Below are 20748 nucleotides of genomic sequence, written 5' to 3'. Positions count from 1 at the left end.
TTTAAAGCTTCCATTTTAGCTGGAAGCTTGTAGCTTCCATTCAGCTTGTCCAAACACACTATGAGAGCCTCTATTTAAAAGCCTCCAAGATGCATCTAGAATATGTCTAGAAACAACTAGAAGATAAGCATGACAACCAAGCATGAGTCTTCTCCAACCTTCTAGATGAGTCATAAGGTTGTAGACACCATGTGCTCAAATAAAATGCTAACTCCTAAGTGTAGACAACTAGTGCATTCTTAGAGTGCAAACCCCTGTGTTGTCTACATGACAACTCTCGAGAATTTGCCAACTCCTATGGGAGAAAATATTAAAATAATGCACAATCATTAATATAATATTTACTTTACTCTTATCAATTTAATTAATTAATTTATTAAATCTCATGCACTAACTTTTATAATTCCACTTTTCAATCTTAATATATTTATATTTTAATCACATGAAATCTAGAATCTTTTAATAATTTTAATATATTTTCCACTTTTAAATTTCATTTTCCAAAACTTAATTGCTAAAATATTTATTAGCTTTAATAATAATATTATTTAGTCATTTATTTAAAAATGAGCTCCAAATATATTATTATTAAAATAAATATTATCACATTCTAAATTTAAAATTTTAACTTTTATTTTCAAATTTAATTATTTAATTAAATTAATTTCCCAATTAATTAAATAAAATAAATATTAAAATACCATATTAATTTTTTATTAAATTAAACCATTAATTAAATATTTTTAATTAGGCTTAATTAATAGAAAATACTCCAAAGACTCACAAGGTAAAAATATGAAAATCCATCATAGCCAAAATATATACAAAATTAAACCAAGGGATAATATCACGAATTACGTCATCTGACGCATTCGAAGGGTACTCAACTTAGATACTTGTCTTAATTTTCCAATTAGAATAAATGGCTTAAAGGGTTGGGATTTGGACTTGAGAATTTATCTCCCCTCTCTTATCATTGAGATAATATGATAGGGTACACTCATCTTGAAAAATTCAGGCAAGTCGATACTCGGTACCTGCAACCTGCATAAGAACCATGCATGTGCAAGCACAATATTTACTAAACTAAACAGGCAATGGCAGGAAGTGGTGCATCGTGTAGATATTGACTAGCAAGTGACTATGACTCCCTTCCTTACCACATCAGACATGCCATACAAAAGCAAACACGCAAAGCAAACACACACACCATACACATGCAAGTATGGGGTAAGTATCTATAAGAAAACACATATGATAATAAATCATCTTACTAATCATCATTAATAACTGGAAGCAATGTAATAATCATCATCATACATACATGAAATGTAGAGTCTAAGTAATCTCATCACATAATAAACTGAATCCATAGCACAATATCTAATAATCTCATAACAATGCTGCTAACCATCAACATAAAACTAGCTCTTAAAAGAGTTCAACAATGATAACAAAATGTGAACCAGGGTTAGGCACTACAGTAGTTTGTAGTTATTTATTATTTAGTGTTTTTTTAATGTCATTAGGCAAGAAAGGTTCTTATGTTTTAATGTTTTTTTAATGTCATTAGAAATGAAAGATTCTTATGTGTTATCGGAAAAGTCTTTGTATTTGATTAGAAAATTAGAAAACTGTCATTACAAATTTTCTAAGGAAAACTTAAAATCTGGGAGCAAAGCTCCCACAATAAGCCTATTGGCTAAAAAATAAAGCGATTAAAAGATAAGTTTGGATACATTTCTTCATATCCCTTTTTTGTACATATCTTTTTATTTAAGGAATTAATTGTCAATGTATATTTAGTTTAATTAAAATATTAATTATGTTTTTGATTTGATGAATATGCTATTATTTAAATTTTAATTAAAAATTATATTGATATTACAAGAATATATGTCTAACTTTCAACTTTTAGTTTGAGTATTTTATTATGGTAGTTGTTGAATGAAATTTTTGTGTAAGAGCATAGTTAAATTAATATAACTTAGATAAAATTTAAAATTTGAGGAAGCTTAGTAGATTCTAGTTACTTAAATAATTTAGGTAGATCATAATAATAGAGCAATAATTTTAATTCTTATTATAAATATTTTCATCATATGAAATGAATATTGATAAGATAAATATTTTTAAACACTAAAATAGACCAAAATCTCCCAGCAATATGGAGGATGTAGGAAAATTTAAGGCAATCAAGTAACAATATTTAATTTCAATATGAACATATCTTTATTTATACATAAATTTCCTATAATCTTGCCTTTAAAAATGAAATATGGAGGGAGGTCTGAAAAAAGGGGTCCTATAACACCCAATGAATTGAACCAATTATAATGAAGATAGATAATTTTTCATAATATATTTAATTGATATAAAATATGCAAACTTAGGAAAAATTGAAATCGATTAAATATAATTGAATTTGATTGGTTGGTATGTTCAAAACTAATTCATGTTCAAACTGAATACAATAGTACATTGCCGATGGCAAGTACAATAAGAAGAGTTAGCAAATATAGTTCTTACTATAGTTTCAAATGTGCATTTTCAAGAATAGCTACAATACTAACTAATTATGCTGTGACTAAAATTATAGATAGATAAGTCATATAATTATAGTTACATCAAAATTATTATATTCTTATTTCTTAACGCTAAATTTTTAATTATTATACCCTTATCTCTTAATGTTAAATTTTTTATTATAGTTCACGATTGAATTTTAATAATATTACATTTAAACATAAACTCTTATATTCAATGGTTATATCATAAGTAAAATACCAATATCTTTCATTTATTCAAAATTTTTCTTATCCATACTCATGTCTAAATTAAAACCTTTTAACTCTACATAATTATTGATATGCTTAAGAATTTTAGTTTTTGCTAAAATATTTGTAAAAAGGGAAGATAAAAGCTAGTAGAAATTTGCATAGAGTTTTCATTCCCATGACGATTACTCTAAATCAATCTTTTTCTCCAAGTGATTTCCAAAGCCCATTTGGCAGTAGAAGACATGACATGACATCTATTAGTAATGACCACATTAAATGCATTAAATCAACTTTATCTATACCCATCCTCAATTTTTCATTTTCCTCTTTTTAAATTTTATTTATTAAACTTCTTTACCCCCAAAAAATGCTTATTGTCCAATTTAAAAAAAACCTAAGCTTTATGGTGTTAGATTTATTGAAATCCCAAAATTAATAAAAATTGGAAAGTGGGAACTTTAGTTTCATGCCTTATAGATAAGACCAGGACTAACAAATTTAGACAAATATCATTGTCACTTTCTTCTTTTATCTAATATTTATCCTTATCTTTATTTCTTTTTAATTTTTTAATAATTAAATTTGAAATTTAAACACAATCAATTATGGAACAATTAGATCCCTTTAAAGTAAGGCTTACAAAATACTATTAAATTGTTAGTACTAGATATGGTCACAGTTTTAAAACTTCAAGTGCAGAGTTTTTGAGCCACTTCAAAGGGGTTCGACAGTTCAAATGGATTCAAAAATGCAGATTGGTTAGTTCAGAAAGGTTCGGAATTCTGTCTCAATGCATACTCTAGGTTCAGCTTTGTTAGTCCAATGATTCCAAGAAAGTGCAAAGGTGCAGATTAAGATGAAGATTAGGTGCAATAGTTCGAAGTGGTGTAGCAGTGTTGGTAAACAGATTTGTCACAGAAGAATTTGGCCCAACGGAGTGTGTGTGGCAAACCGTTCACAATAGTTGGATAGGCCCTTGATATGCGGCCTTCCTCTGCGTTTAGAGGGGCAACTCCCTCGTATGATATAATTTTGAAGCTTTTCAAATAGATATAAAATTAAAATTGAAAGGGGAGAAAGCTCATGATGATGAATGCACCACACGACTTCAAAGCTTTCTCAAACTACTAACTTAAAATTGCTAATAACAATGATCAAGATCTACGCTTGAAAAACTATTACTAGCACAATGCTGATCAACAGATTCATAAACATCTACACCATACCGTGAGAATGCTCACTACAAAGAGAATCAACATTTGAAACAATTTAGATTTAGAATCAGAGAACTCAAATTGCACGTTCCTTTACTTTCTTGCACCAAGAACTTAAGAGGAATTTCTAATTATAAAGACAAATTTGTACATACTTTCCAAATATCATCTTCTAATCAAAATTTCTGCATAGTGTTCCCCTTTTCTAAAGCCTAAAAAGTCCCCTTTACAAAGCCAAAAGGTGTCCTTATATAGACATAGAGGTTAATAACTACCTCTCTGAGGTTAATAACCACCTCCGAAATACAAAATTTTGGAAGGTTAATTAACCTCTGCAAAATTAACCTATGTGACTTGAAACTTTAGACCTTAGACATGTCCATCAAATAGTAACTATCTGTTCATCAAATCTCTAGTTGCATTTCGAATTGCCAAGCATCTCGTTCTCCCAAGATTATGGTCCTTTGAAAAATAGAAAGGATCATATGATGATATGATCAAATATTGCATACGTACCCTCCATGACATTGATCATATTGGATGATTATGTTTACCCATTGAGCATCAAATGTTCAAATTAGAATATCTGCAAGCCTTTGAGGGGTTTTTGAGAGTTTACATGCTCCTTCATCCTCACTTAAATCAACATCTCTCACATACTTCTTCCATAGCCAATGCTGTTTCCACACTTTCTCTGCTATTTCTTCAATTGGCACATTCTTTGTAGTGAGACTCTGTTCGGCTGATCTAGTTTCCAGTGGGAATATTTCACTGGGAATCGGCCATTCAAGAGGCCCGCATGACCATGAAAATGCTGAAATAAATGTGCACACCATAACCACTATCACAATAGTTGTGCTACGAGAAAGATGTTCATCCTATTTGAAACCTACTCTCAACAGAACTCCAATTATCACCTAGTTGATAAACATTTGCACCCCGGCCTCAATAAGAAGCATTCTGTGCCCCACTCTATCAACAGAGAATATTGAAATTATAGTGCCAACAAGATTTACTACACTAGTAATGATAGCAGAGTAGAGCGAAGCATCACTCTGAATCCCAATGACTGAAAGAGCAGAGGTGCATAAAACATAATAGCGTTGATACTAGTGAATCATTGAAAGATTTGAAGGCAGATTGCTATGACAACTTGAGGCATGTTTCTACGCTTCCATAGGTCTCTGAATGGATGCTTAACTTGTTGTGCCATTCAAATGGCCTCCACCAACTCACTAAAATCTGGATCTACATTATTTGTTCCTCTTATCTTTCTCAGTACATCTCTGCCCTCTTGCAGGTATCCTCTTTCAACAAGGTTGTTGGGTGTTTCCACTATAAACAAGGAGCCCACTTAGACTTTGTGGAGAGAAATCTAATGGAAATGGACTTGAACGATTAGCTTTGTCAAAAAAATTACGCAGGATGTGCACGAAAATGGCAGAGGAAGACAAGTATTTTTCTCCAATTTTCATCCGGCTACGGCATTATTAACCAATGTCACATATATATCACCCTCGATACCATATCTGAAACGGATAAGTGCTCTGTCAACAAGGGTCTATGCTTCTCGCACTGTTTTGTTCATCCACAAGGATGACACTTTGAAGCCAGTTGCTCAAATGGGGAATAGAGTGCACTCGGATTACACACATATCACAGCCCATGTCTGTTTTTACAAAGTTGATAAGTTGGTAAGTTGGCATGTGTAGGGGTTGCTGCTAAGCCGTGTCAACTTTTCAAATTCTTAACATGACGTTGAGAGCTATCATCTAACGGCATGATCATACCAATGATACTCACGTACACACTGCAGCTATATATATCTTACCAAACTCCCACCTGCACTTTATGAGGAGAACAATCTGCACTAATCGGCTTTATTCCAGTTTACTTATGTACATGCCCGCGCTATGATCATGGTGATATTATATAATGTTGCCAAGTTTCCATATATATATATATCGTTGTTTATCCACAGGTTGAATATATGCGTGCCTTTGGATCAATCTACCTGCCGTAGCCTCCCATGGTTTACTAAACTTTTAAACATTTCGCACTTGGGAAGGAAAGCCGCAGTTTGAAGACGATCCCAACAAGGCAGAATTGTGAGTTGACAATGTATTGAATGAGGTGATGCACCTTTGTTGCTTCTGCAAAAATATTCTTACCCTTGACTTTATGGAAAGAAATCTGTAGTTATGTGACACGATACAGATGCTATTATCGATGTAAGAAACCTCCTGGCACCTTGTTTTCCTCCATTTTCCAATAGTGATGTCTTTGAATGATTGGCTTTATCTCCAGGAAAAGGCAAGTAGTTATCTCCAGTTATCATGCGGATGCGGCATTATTAATCTTCAATACCATGTTGTATGGCTAGGCTAGTATCTAGCATTGAAGAGTAGAAAAACTTAAGCCGAACTTTTAGAAGTTTCCACAATGCTCACACAAATTAGAATATCTCTTACTGCTCATGATCAATTTTCAGGAACTCCATTCGATCATTTCCATTGTCATTGCCAATTGCTCTCATGTACATATCTGACTTCTTATGAGAGAGCTTTTTTTTTTTTTTTTTTTAAAACAAGTTAATAACTGCCTTATACAGGTTAAGAAAAACATGTTTTTGATCGTCATCATTAACCTCTAGGAGAGGTTAAGAAAAACGTATTTTTAGTGGTTAACATTAACCTTTTACTTGGAGGTTAAGAAAAATACGTTTTTGGTGGTTAACATTAACCTTTTACTTCGAGGTTAAGAAAAACACGTTTTTGGTGGTTAACATTAACCTTTTACTTCGAGGTTAAGAAAAACACATTTTTGATGGTTAACATTAACCTTTTAAGAAGTTAAAGGTTAATAAATACGTGTTTTTGGCGGCAATCATTAACCTTTTATAACTTGAGGCTCAGAAGCTAGATTTCAATGATCTCAAGTGCTGTACGGAGCTGGGGAACAAGCCGGGGACATGGAAGTTTGGAGACTCACAAAAATTCAGCGATAAAATGGCCAATTAAAAGCTTAAAATTGGACAATTTAATAAAAATTAACCAAGGCTTATAAAATTGAAAGAATTTTATAGCCGGGCAACAGTTGGCTCTAACTGGGGACAAGGACTGACAAGGACGAAGCTCGAATCCAGAATGAATAAAGTAGTGCCTTATCCATTGGGCTATAAGATAGAGTCATCTAAGGGACCATTTTACAAAAGAGGGAACAAACACCAAAAATGGGACAGCAGAAAGAAAAACCAGGCAACAAAACAACACAACAAAAACTCCTATTTAGACTATATACAAGGCAGGTTTCCCTACCTCTCGTGACTCAAGGTATAATTATGTAAATCCATTCATTGGCTGGGGAAAATAAATACCATGGTGTACCACCATATGAAAATTCTTAAGCTTCCATGGGCTCAGATATAAGTCCACTCCTTGAATTCTAATTATGAGATTCTTAGCCTGCTCAACATCTCTAGATAAAGGGACGCATCCAAATAACCAGGCTCCATCAAAAATCTCGGGCTTCAAAATCAACTCTGCTTCTTGTTGTATGTCACTAATGACTTCATTTTCAAAGAGTTGAAGTATAAGATTCTCAAGTTCCTGAATGCATATTTGATCTTCTCCTCTACTTGGCATGCCCTCAACCTGAAATTGTAATGATTGGTCATCATGAAGTCCTGAACTCATTTCCGACAATGGACACTCTTTTTTTTTCAACTGGCATGATCATGGTTGAATCTTCTGTAAAATTATTCCAACTGGGATGCACACCGATGTTATATTGAATCTCCTCATGATCCATTTCTTCTTCCTTCTCTTCCAAAAGATCATCTTGAATTTTTAGTAACTTCTGAGTTACATGGGTACCATCTTCAACATTGCGGACCATAACTTCAATTTCCATCCCATTAATATCAACATTTTCCATCTGAAGGGCATTCTGATGGTTAAGATGAGAAGATATCAAACCTCGTATTGGATTGCCTTCATACAATCTGTGGAGTGAAGTAACCTGCGGGGTTATAATAACCATTGAACCTTGTCTTTGAATACCAACTTGAGAATCATCAGTAGAAATGTCTTCATCTACAAACAAAGGATTAAAGTAAACACTTTCTCCATAGAGGAAATTATCATCCAAAGCTTTTGAGCACAAACTCGGGATAAAAACAGCATTAGAGTTTCCTTCCTCAGATTCCTCCATGAGATTACCTGCTGACTGATTACTTATTTTATCATGGTTATTCTCCTCATAGAATCTTTTTGACATAAGATCTCCTATTTGATGAGAAGGCTCAAAAAGAGGATTTCTTTGACTTTCAAATAATCCATAGGATTTCAAATCTACTTCCATTTGATCATAGGAACCTGTTGCCATATAGCTTTCATTTTCATTATGTTCTATGATATCTATCCCCTTTTGAATCATCATTTCTTCACCAGGACATTCTTCATGAAATGCGAAAGGTGGCATGCATGATAGAGAATGAAGGCTAAATAGTTTATCTTCTTCTCTCTGAAGCTGATTTTTAACGTTTCCATCAACTGATCGCTTAATCACAAGTTCATCAATATCATCAAATGTAAAGGTCTCCATTTCCTCAGGGAAAGCAGATATTTGTAGAAGTTCATGGCTACTTTTATCTCCATCAATGGTAGTGGTTTTTGATTCTTCCATGACATCTAAAGTATTGATATCATCAATAGATTCATCATCACGAATGGTCATTGAAGGATGATTTGGAAGATTTGCTCCACATAGGAAGTCATCATCTGAAGCATCCAGGCACCATGTTGGAATAAAAGCAGTGTGAAATTCACTTTGATCCACATTTTCGTCATCTTCAATCATTCGTTGTGTAGTTTCTCGAGGTTTTGACATTTCTCTTTCTTTCTCATTAGGATTGAGATGATTGAATAATTTCTCTTGGATTTGGAAATCTTCACATTCATGCCTTGATACATTAATAGACCCTTTTTCTTCTATAGATTCTATTCCTCGATCATCTCCTAGATTAGACATAGAACCTTTGTCTTCTTCCATGCACGAAGATTTAGATGAATCCTTTCTAACATTGGGATTAGAAGATGTTCTAATATCAAGAAAGTAATTCTTGCATGGGTCTTCTTTCTCAAGTTCTCACAACATCTGAAGTAAAGAAGGATGTACTTTGTCAGGATCCAGGCGTGCATTGCCGTAGAAACTTTTTAAGAATTCCACCTGATTGGGATCAATAGAAATATGATTTTGATGAGCAATAGGTGCAAGCAATTGGACACCTTTTCGACCACCACTATCCATCTTCGATTGACATGAATCACTTTTCTTATCAAGCTCTTCTTTATAATTACATGTAGAACTTGTTTCTAAGGACGATTTGGGCTTGTGAGAGAAAAATTGATAATCTTTACCATCTTCTCGTTCAATCTTTTGCAATGTCTGGAGCAAAGATGGATGAGTCTCGCTTGGATCTAGTTTCCGTCCACCATAGAAACTCTTCAAAAAGCTAGCTTGTGTAGGAGCAATCTGAATTTGTTGAGATGCAGGTGCATGAGAGACATTCCCATTATTTTTCATTTCCGATTTAGATGAAGCACATTTTTCAGCAAGGCCTTCTTTATCTTTATACATTGAATCTCTTTCCAAGAAGGATTCTTGATAATGAGAAAGAAACCCATATTCTTTTCTATCGTCTTCTTCGATCTTTTGAAAAATTTGCACCAAGTAAGGATGAACCATTCTTGGATCTAGCTTTCTGCCACCATAAAGATTCTTCAAGAATTCAACTTGCAGAGGTTCATCGGGAATCTGTTTCTTAGGATATGAAAAGTATTCATCATCACTATCGGTATCACTGTCACTTTCAACTTTTCCCTTGTACCAAACCATGATTCTGAATTGCCACCTTCAAATAGAGTCGCCAACCTTCATTCCAGGGAAGGTACCTTTTATCAACCCATGTTATTGATTATTGTTCACTTGGTTTTGGATGTGACCAAGATTTGGCCTATTTCTTCTTGGAATGACCACTATTCTCTCAATAACTACAATGTTCTGACCAATAGGGGCTCTTCGCAAGATTTCTCCGAACTCTTCTTCTTCTTCAAGAACTCGATTAACTTGATGATATTCTTGTACACTTCGTCTACACTTCCAGGCTAAGTGTTCAAGTCTGAGATGATATCTTCCTGGGTGTCTTGAAAGCCAAGGTTCGGTTGGAGAATAGGAAAAACGTTCTCATGTGGAAGCACCATTGTACTTCATTGTAGGCGACTGTCAATCTTTCTGTTCAGTATCCCCAGCAGAGTCGCCAAAAATCTGTTGGTAAACAGATTTGTCACAGAAGAATTTGGCCCAACGGAGTGTGTGTGGCAAACCGTTCACAACAGTTGGATAGGCCCTTGATATGCGGCCTTCCTCTGCGTTTAGAGGGGCAGCTCCCTTGTATGATATAATTTTGAAGCTTTTCAAATAGATATAAAATTAAAATTGAAAGGGGAGAAAGCTCATGACGACGAATGCACCACACGACTTCAAAGCTTTCTCAAACTACTAACTTAAAATTGCTAATAACAATGATCAAGATCTACGCTTGAAAAACTATTACTAGCACAATGCTGATCAACAGATTCATAAACATCTACACCATACCGTGAGAATGCTCACTACAAAGAGAATCAACATTTGAAACAATTTAGATTTAGAATTAGAGAACTCAAATTGCACGTTCTTTTACTTTCTTGCACCAAGAACTTAAGAGGAATTTCTAATTATAAAGACAAATTTGTACATACTTTCCAAATATCACCTTCTAATCAAAATTTCTGCATAGTGTTCCCCTTTTCTAAAGCCTAAAAAGTCCCCTTTACAAAGCCAAAAGGTGTCCTTATATAGACATAGAGGTTAATAACTACCTCTCTGAGGTTAATAACCACCTCCAAAATACAAAATTTTGGAAGGTTAATTAACCTCTGCAAAATTAACCTATGTGACTTGAAACTTTAGACCTTAGACATGTCCATCAAATAGTAACTATCTGTTCATCAAATCTCTAATTGCATTTCGAATTGCCAAGCATCTCGTTCTCCCAAGATTATGGTCCTTTGAAAAATAGAAAGGATCATATGATGATATGATCAAATCTTGCATACGTACCCTCCATGACATTGATCATATTGGATGATTATGTTTACCCATTGAGCGTCAAATGTTCAAATTAGAATATCTGCAAGCCTTTGAGGGGTTTTTGAGAGTTTACATGCTCCTTCGTCCTCACTTAATTCAACATCTCTCACATACTTCTTCCATAGCCAATGCTGTTTCCACACTTTCTCTGCTATTTCTTCAATTGGCACATTCTTTGTAGTGAGACTCTGTCCGGCTGATCTAGTTTCCAGTGGGAATATTTCACTGGGAATCGGCCATTCAAGAGGCCCGCATGACCATGAAAATGCTGAAATAAATGTGCACACCATAACCACTATCACAATAGTTGTGCTACGAGAAAGATGTTCATCTTGTTTGAAACCTACTCTCAACAGAACTCCAATTATCACCTAGTTGATAAACATTTGCACCCCGGCCTCAATAAGAAGCATTCTGTGCCCCACTCTATCAACAGAGAATATTGAAATTATAGTGCCAACAAGATTTACTACACTAGTAATGATAGCAGAGTAGAGCGAAGCATCACTCTGAATCCCAATGACTGAAAGAGCAGAGGTGCATAAAACATAATAGCGTTGATACTAGTGAATCATTGAAAGATTTGAAGGCAGATTGCTATGACAACTTGAGGCATGTTTCTACGCTTCCATAGGTCTCTGAATGGATGCTTAACTTGTTGTGCCATTCAAATGGCCTCCACCAACTCACTGAACTCTGGATCTACATTATTTGTTCCTCTTATCTTTCTTAGTACATCTCTGCCCTCTTGCAGGTATCCTCTTTCAACAAGGTTGTTGGGTGTTTCCACTATAAAAAAGGAGCCCACTTAGACTTTGTGGAGAGAAATCTAATGGCAATGGACTTGAACGATTAGCTTTGTCAACAAAATTACGCAGGATGTGCACGAAAATGGCAGAGGAAGACAAGTATTTTTCTCCAATTTTCATCCGGCTACGGCATTATTAACCAATGTCACATATATATCACCCTCGATACCATATCTGAAACGGATAAGTGCTCTGTCAACAAGGGTCTATGCTTCTTGCACTGTTTTGTTCCTCCACAAGGATGACACTTTGAAGCCAGTTGCTCAAATGGGGAATAGAGTGCACTCGGATTACACGCATATCACAGCCCATGTCTGTTTTTACAAAGTTGATAAGTTGGTAAGTTGGCATGTGTAGGGGTTGCTGCTAAGCCGTGTCAACTTTTCAAATTCTTAACATGACGCTGAGTGCTATCATCTAACGACATGATCATACCAATGATACTCACGTACACACTGCAGCTATATATATCTTACCAAACTCCCACCTGCACTTTATGAGGAGAACAATCTGCACTAATCGGCTTTATTCCAGTTTACTTATGTACATGCCCGCGCTATGATCATGGTGATATTATATAATGTTGCCAAGTTTCCATATATATATATCGTTGTTTATCCACAGGTTGAATATATGCGTGCCTTTGGATCAATCTACCTACCGTAGCCTCCCATGGTTTACTAAACTTTTAAACATTTCGCACTTGGGAAGGAAAGCCGCAGTTTGAAGACGATCCCAACAAGGCAGAATTGTGAGTTGACAATGTATTGAATGAGGTGATGCACCTTTGTTGCTTCTGCAAAAATATTCTTACCCTTGACTTTATGGAAATAAATCTGTAGTTATGTGACACGATACAGATGCTATTATCGATGTAAGAAACCTCCTAGCACCTTGTTTTCCTCCATTTTCCAATAGTGATGTCTTTGAATGATTGGCTTTATCTCCAGGGAAAGGCAAGTAGTTATCTCCAGTTATCATGCGGATGCGGCATTATTAATCTTCAATACCATGTTGTATGGCTAGGCTAGTATCTAGCATTGAAGAGTAGAAAAACTTAAGCCGAACTTTTAGAAGTTTCTACAATGCTCACACAAATTAGAATATCTCTTACTGCTCATGATCAATTTTCAGGAACTCCATTCGATCATTTCCATTGTCATTGCCAATTGCTCTCATGTACATATCTGACTTCTTATGAGAGAGCTTTTTTTCTTTTTTTTTTTAAAACAAGTTAATAACTGCCTTATACAGGTTAAGAAAAACATGTTTTTGATCGTCATCATTAACCTCTAGGAGAGGTTAAGAAAAACGTATTTTTAGTGGTTAACATTAACCTTTTACTTGGAGGTTAAGAAAAACACGTTTTTGGTGGTTAACATTAACCTTTTACTTCGAGGTTAAGGAAAACACGTTTTTGGTGGTTAACATTAACCTTTTACTTCGAGGTTAAGAAAAACACATTTTTGATGGTTAACATTAACCTTTTAAGAAGTTAAAGGTTAATAAATACGTGTTTTTGGCGGCAATCATTAACCTTTTATAACTTGAGGCTCAGAAGCTGGATTTCAATGATCTCAAGCGCTGTACGGAGCTGGGGAACAAGCCGGGGACATGGAAGTTTGGAAACTCACAAAAATTCAGCGATAAAATGGCCAATTAAAAGCTTAAAATTGGACAATTTAATAAAAATTAACCAAGGCTTATAAAATTGAAAGAATTTTATAGCCTGGCAACAAGCAGATATGTTCGGGCAACAAGCAGATATGTTCGAAGAATAGTTATCAGAAGCGCAAGGTTCAATGAGTTGTGACTCTCTTACAACCGGACTTCGCAATTTCAAATGAATTGAAGATGATGATATAATTTCAAAGCAAGAAATAAATCATCTCTGTCAGTTACGGGTTTCTAACTGATTAAAGACGGAGGATGATTTTGACAATCGGGACTAGAGGTCACAAAGATGATGGACGACATGATTTGATGAAGAATCATATGAATGGGCTTCCTTTATAAATGCTATTCAACACAAGTCTTAAATTGATATGAGGGGCACGTTTTGTGTATGTCGAGGGCCGACGCAAGACAAAGGCATCGGGTGTAAAATCCACTCTCAGACCATTCTTTTCCTGAAATCCGCGGTGTTAGCGCATAGCCGGAACTCCACGAACATCGGGTCCGTCTTAGGAAGGACAGAACATATGTATATTTTTAATTGATTGACCTACCTTATGAAAAGAAACATAAAGGAATAAATCCCGATTAAGGAGCCCGATTGGAATTTGTTTCTGAAGCATAATTTATGTTCTAATGAAGACCAAGTTCTTTTGAATGTTGGCGGCAGGGGATAATAATAAACTATACATAAATGCTTGACGCTGGACAGCAGTTCATGACATCATACCCACATCTACAAGTTAAACAAGATTCTAAACAAGATTGCAATGAGCTGGAGCAAGGTAGCTATTTAGCACCTTCATCACCTGCAAGGGAGGATAGGCCTCAGATCAATGATGCACCGAGAGATGAATCCAAAGAAAGACTTGAGCGCTGTATATATAGAATGGTTGACCGCTTGATAACCTGTTAATAAAAGGCATTGACATAACAGTCATAGCCGTAAGAGGTGAAGTATCAGCCTAAAGACACATGATAATGCCGCGGTCAACATAAAACCATCATTAGAAAATGTTAATGCTGATTATAAATAAACATAAGCTCGGGTTTAAATGTGGAATTGTTCCGTTGAATAATGAGCATTGAATGAAGAAAAAGAAACAAGGTCGAATATTGACAAGAGGCATGTATGTTGGCAGCAATGAAGAATCATTAAAAAATTAAAAAAAAAGAAGTAAGTGGGTTTTATAGTCCATGACACTATGCCATAGTTTTTGGGTTTACATATGGTGACAGTGATATGGGACTATTTCGTACTCTTTTCCGAGAGGTGCTTGGCGCTACAAACAAGGTGTACATACCCTACCCCCCAGTGGGATTTGAACTTGTGACCTCTCTTTCAAGAGTACAAGTTCTCCACCATATGAATTGGGTTTCCTTATGAATGCAATTCGACGCATGGCCCAAACATAATCTGATAAGTAAACATGCAAGGTGAATCATTGGTCGAAAAGTTTGAATACTGAGCCAATGCGGGAATCAAAGCCGTGGCATTCAATATAGGACGTCAATTTTTTATGCACAGATCTGATATGAAGTATTGAAGCCATGAGTTGCTAATAAAAAAGGAGTCTCCTCTTAACATCAATTCTCACAGAGGTAGGGTGACAAAAAGCTGGTAAGTATATGAAAGGCATGTGGCAGTTTGCAAAATCATTGACAAAGATGAATGCGCAGAATGCTCAGTATGAATTTTTCCCGAATTCGAAAATATGTGGAATTATAGCAGAAAAACACATTAATGGTGCGGCCGCAGGCGTAAGCTAGGAACTTCGCAGTTGTGACTGGTGTTTATGCAAGAATTGCATATGCAATGAAGAGGTTACGTGGAGGTGTAAAGGATGTTCAAGCTAGCTTGGTGGTAGCTTTTGGTTCCAGAGCAACATTCACACTTGTAAGTGGTGTGGGAGGACCGGACATGGTGCAGAATGCAGTTACTTCTGGCCTTTTCTGTGCTCTTCTTCAAGGCAGCCTTTATAAGGCAATGTTCTAAGAGATGCAAATATTCCTCCCGGACCAAGGCTGCTCATCCTTGATCACATTCAAAGGGACCCAGAAGTGATGTCAAGAAGGAGACAATGGTTGCCCTCTAGGAATTGTATGCTGTCGAGGTGAATGACAGGCATATCCATACTTTCAGAGACGAAACTGTGAAGTTTTGATATGTACAAATTGCTTAATAGTCCAAGATTTGGCATTAACAGTTACTGCAGTATGTGTTGTTCCATTTAGACATGCCATACCCTTGTAACTAGAGAAGCAATCACTATTCCTGCACAACTGCATGGATAGCCTTGAAACTATACGAATTGATGATATTCAAATAATCTCCAAATTGGTAATTAGTAGGGTGATGTATCCCAGACTTCGATCACTGTATGTTTTGAACATGAACAATCTAAAAGAAATGACATTGAATCGGTTAGCAGGGATCCTTTCATCTAAAGTTAAATATTATACTATTTTCCTTCCCAGAAGATCAAATGACAGGTGTAATGCCAAGTGTCAAGAATTCCCTAAGGATTACTTTATGATCTTGTGAGATGTCATCAAATTAAGATGATCAAATATTATAAATTCAAACACACTATATGGGGGGGCGGGGGTTACCGAGTATAACAAGAGGTCCCAAAAAATAAAAGTGGAAAGTCTGAAGGCTTTTCAAGAATCATTTATGACACTGAAAAGCCATGGGAAACAGAACAGGAATCGACAATGAAGAAAATGAAAAGATGCAGATCAAATAAGGCTTCCAAGAATTAGTTATTTGAAGGGATAGATGTCATCGGAAAAAGAAGGATACAAGAACTGAAAGAAGATTTCAAAATTCTATAAAAAGAGGAAGAGAAAACATAATGGGGGTTCCACTTCTTTTCTAAACAAGAGACTTTGATGCTGCAAGACAGAAGAGAAATGTGGGGATTCTTCCTTCTTCCAAAACTGTAGTTTTTGTGCTTTAGCAAAGGGGAAAACTTTTTCAGATTATTTCTAGCATTAGCCCATTTTTTTGTGAAGGCTATGAGGAGTAGAGCCAGGGTTTTCCTTTCTTGCTTTATGAATTGTGCATGTTAAAAAATAAGAGAGTTGTGTTTGTTTGAAATGGAGAGAAAAAATTTGGGTTTCATTAATGGTGATTGTGATAGCAAGTGCATCTTTATGCTTTTAGAGGAGGCAGACTTGAAAGTTAGTTTATCAAAACTTTGAGTTTGAGCAATCTACTTTCCACTAATTGTGATCTTTGTGTCACTTTAGTTTTCTCTGAAATATGCTATTATATCTCCATATCTTCATTTTTGCACTTTCTCAAGAAGATGGATAATGTATTTCTTGATTCCATCTTTTGTAGCATGTCAGGGTGAATGGATTTTGTGTCATTTACCATTTAATTTCTTGTAGTTGTTTAGTTTTTCCTACATCTATGTTGTATTTACAAGTAGATGTTTGATATCCTTTTATGCTTTCGGTTAAAAGCATTCACAAATAATTCATTGAATATTTCATACGGGGAGCTGTACCTGATAAAATTCAGAGGAAGGTTATCAATTCCATGATAACCTATCCAACTATTGTTGTTGATTTGTCCTTTCACTTGGGCATTTAGGGTCATATTTGCACACGTTTTCTTGAAGGACAATATGTTCACAAACATAGATATAATTTTGCAAAAATATATAAAATACTAGATCATGCGAACATATACAAATGTGTTTTTAGTTTTAAATTTAGTACTAGGATGGAGTTGTTGTCTACTAGTAAGGGTTGTTTGAATTTCAATTCCCTTAGAATATAGGAAGCTACACAAATGGTGGTGGAAGGGCATGGTTCAATAGGGGATGATATTCATTTTTCATTTGGTGGTGACTCAAATATGGATGATGATTCTCTTTACTTTTCTAGATGATTCTTTGTCTCATAGCGTGACTTTCACGAGGGCATTTTCATCTTTGAATCACTCTTAATTTGTACTAGTAGAGCCTAAGGGTCAGGCATTTTTAATTGATAATAATCCAAAGTGGACTAAAATTATCAATTCTCCCTTAAAAGGTTAGAGTTCTTCCTCTATTAGTCATTTTATTGACTTTATTTCAAGAGCGTTCTTTATTTCATTTTCAGTTTGTATTGTCTAGAAGGGGAATTCTTTTATATGTGGAGTGATCATTGGTTGGAAAATTTGTTGGTCCTTGTCTAAATATTGAGGCTATTCAGACTTAATTGGAAAGGAAATGGAATAAGAAGGGTCATATTAATGTGGGCACCATGGAAAAAGGTTTTCTTAATGATTTCCTTTACTTGCAAATGAGAGTTGTTGTTATATCTAGGGGTCCATGGATGCTAGGATACCCTTTTTTGGTCTTGAATGCCCACTAAAAACTAGGGTTTAATCCTAAGGATTCATCTTTAAATATGTTGGTCCTAAATTAAATTGGATTACATGAAGCTAGAGAGTGCATGCACCACATTAGATGTGGATATGCCACAATGTAGCTTAAATATGCTAGTGTGGGAACAAAAATGCAAGAACACATTCAACTACTCATTATTTAGGGTTTGAAAGCCAAGACAAATTGTTATTATAACAGTAATTAATGTAGATATAACAAGAGACAAAGTGATTTTTTGTTTGACTAAAATATATTTATCTTATTTTAATTTATTCTAACTCTCTTAACGATTAACTGTGGAAAACATCAATCTTCTTATTATAATGTATATATATATTTTTAATAAAATATTATGTTTTATGGAACAAATTATGAAACAATTGTTTAAAAATAAATAAAAAATATGTATCAAATTTATAATTTAAATTAGAAAAAATTAGAAAAAATTGAGTTATGACAAAACTAGACTTTGATAAAACATTGTTGCCTTTTTTTTTGAAAAGATTAAGATGGCTTGGTTTTGGCCCAAAAAATTGCTAACAAATTTATTAGGCATGCTAATATTAAAGCAATTGTCAATGGTGAGCTATCTCTCCTTAGTTGCCTTTGCAAAAGTCCATTTTCTAAGGATGTGCTCTAGCTTTTTTTGTATGTTCTATACTTTGGGATATCTTGTATAACATTCTAAAAAGTGCTATTGCTTTTTTAATGATGATACAATGATTTTTATATATAGCAATAGAAGTGAAAATGATTTTATTTGATGTTTTGGATGTTTACTATAAAGTGTAGGTTTCTAAATTATATTTGAGTTTGTAAAGGAGAGACCCAACCTTCACTCTCTTTGGATCCCAAGTGAATGGAGAGAAGTGAAACATGGTGCCATAACAAGATATCATAGAATTCAATTTGAAGTGGATGGAAAGGCCCTTATTGAACCCCTTCTTCAAGATGCATGACTCAACCTTGTTCAACTCTATCTAGCAAGGTTGGTAGTTTATTTCAATTTAATTTGGTACGATCAATCTTTGAGGCATGCATTAAGTTAAATTGCCTCTTCCTCCAAATGTTAGAATACTTGAAACATTCTTTGCTAGCTAAATGGCTAGACAACCCATGCTGCTTGTGCCTCCCACACTAAGAATGCTCCGCCTTTTCTAAAAACTAAAAAATTGAATGGATGTAGTACACATTTCTCAAAAGATAAATTCTTGGGCTTCAATGCCAACATATGCTCTTAAACAATTGTGAACTTGGCCAGGGTTATCATCTTTTTAATTTTTCCATCTATGAAAAAAATTAATTTGGTTGTTGTCGCCCACATCTATGATGAATCCTCCCAAGATGTTTTATTTTATTTTATGAATAGTCCCTTTTCTATTAATTAAAATATTAATGTTACATTTTCACGAAGAAAGGGTTGAGGGATACAAAGGATCACCCTACGAGATTTCACATGTAAAGCCAAAAGCAAAACAACTATTCATAAAAAGAACCTATAAACTTCCCTTAGGTTACTAACGAAGTGGTAGCCAAGGGAGGTGGATCATGTTGGTCATCAGAAGCAAAACCCCACCATAGAGAAGCATAAAAAAGATAGCAATCCTAAAATCCACCACTAGGGGAGTGATGAGGAGCCTAAGAGTGGGGCATCCATGAGTGGCGAGTAGAGGAATTGTGATCTCAGTGACAACCACAGGGAAGATTCTAGTCCATGGAAGTGAAATCTAGTAGAACTTAGATAACTGTATATAAGGCATTGGCCCAATGATTGAGAAACTCCTACAAGTGGGCCACCTCAAGAGCCACCTTGTTGGCTTATAATTGTATTTGTATCATTACATTGTTACATATGCAAGCTTTAGTAAACATAAAAACATTTATACCTAGAAAGTTGCAAGTTAAAAGAACAACATTTTTACCCTTCCAAAGAGTGAGCATAATATCCATCCTAAAAGCATACAAAATCTGGGTACACTTGAAGGGGATTCTAGGAGAATCTCCCAACAAGATCATGTGCCAAGAAAATGGCTCTGACCTAAAAGGCTTGAAAAAGTCATGAATCTAGAGCCAATAATGTTGGGCTCTTTGACAGAACCAAAGTATATGCATGAAAGACTTAGGTTTCCCACAAAAGGGACAATGAGAGTCAGGAATACACAAGTGCTTGATCTAAGGATCCCTAAGTAATCCCTGGAACAAAACACATCAAGAAAGGTGTGCAATATTCAGCTTAATGATGGCATTACAAATAGTATTAAACTTGAATGTCCAATTCTATTGTGAAGACTTGAGGTGCTAGCATTGGTTGAGATTACCAACCATAGGAAAATATGGTAGTATTTAAAGGTATCCCATCTTGGGCTTGCAATTGACAATAGGAGTACATGAATACCACTTTCGGTCCTTCCACCATGGCTTAACTGGATGGATATCCAGCTCGTGTAGGATGTCAGAAGGTAAACCAGAGACTAGTAGGACAAAAGTTTGATAATCTAGATAAGTTAGACGAAATTGGACTTGCATATGTTCCCATGTTCTAAGACTCATCGTAACTTTGGAGAATAGATCTTTGGGAGTCTTAGTGCCATTTTTGAAAAAACATAGTGTACTTGCACCTTGAATTTTAGCGAGTGGAACTCCTTGTAAAACAAATAGGGAAGAGCATCAAATATTATTCTAGTTCATAGAC

At 35.0% G+C, this 20748-nt stretch overlaps 1 pseudogene; it reads right to left on the bottom strand.

Annotated features, from left to right (window-relative positions):
• Positions 1–4566: 4566 nt before the first annotated feature.
• Positions 4567–12309, bottom strand: LOC149540813 (sugar transport protein MST4-like; annotated as a pseudogene).
• Positions 12310–20748: the final 8439 nt, after the last annotated feature.

The sequence above is a fragment of the Cupressus sempervirens genome, chromosome 9 (assembly GCF_028749045.1).
Source record: "Cupressus sempervirens isolate cs-2001-9-10 chromosome 9, ASM2874904v1, whole genome shotgun sequence".
NCBI classification, from domain to species: Eukaryota; Viridiplantae; Streptophyta; class Pinopsida; order Cupressales; family Cupressaceae; genus Cupressus; species Cupressus sempervirens.
The sequence above is the reverse complement of the archived record's forward strand: the minus strand, read 5'-3'. Positions and strand labels throughout refer to the sequence as shown.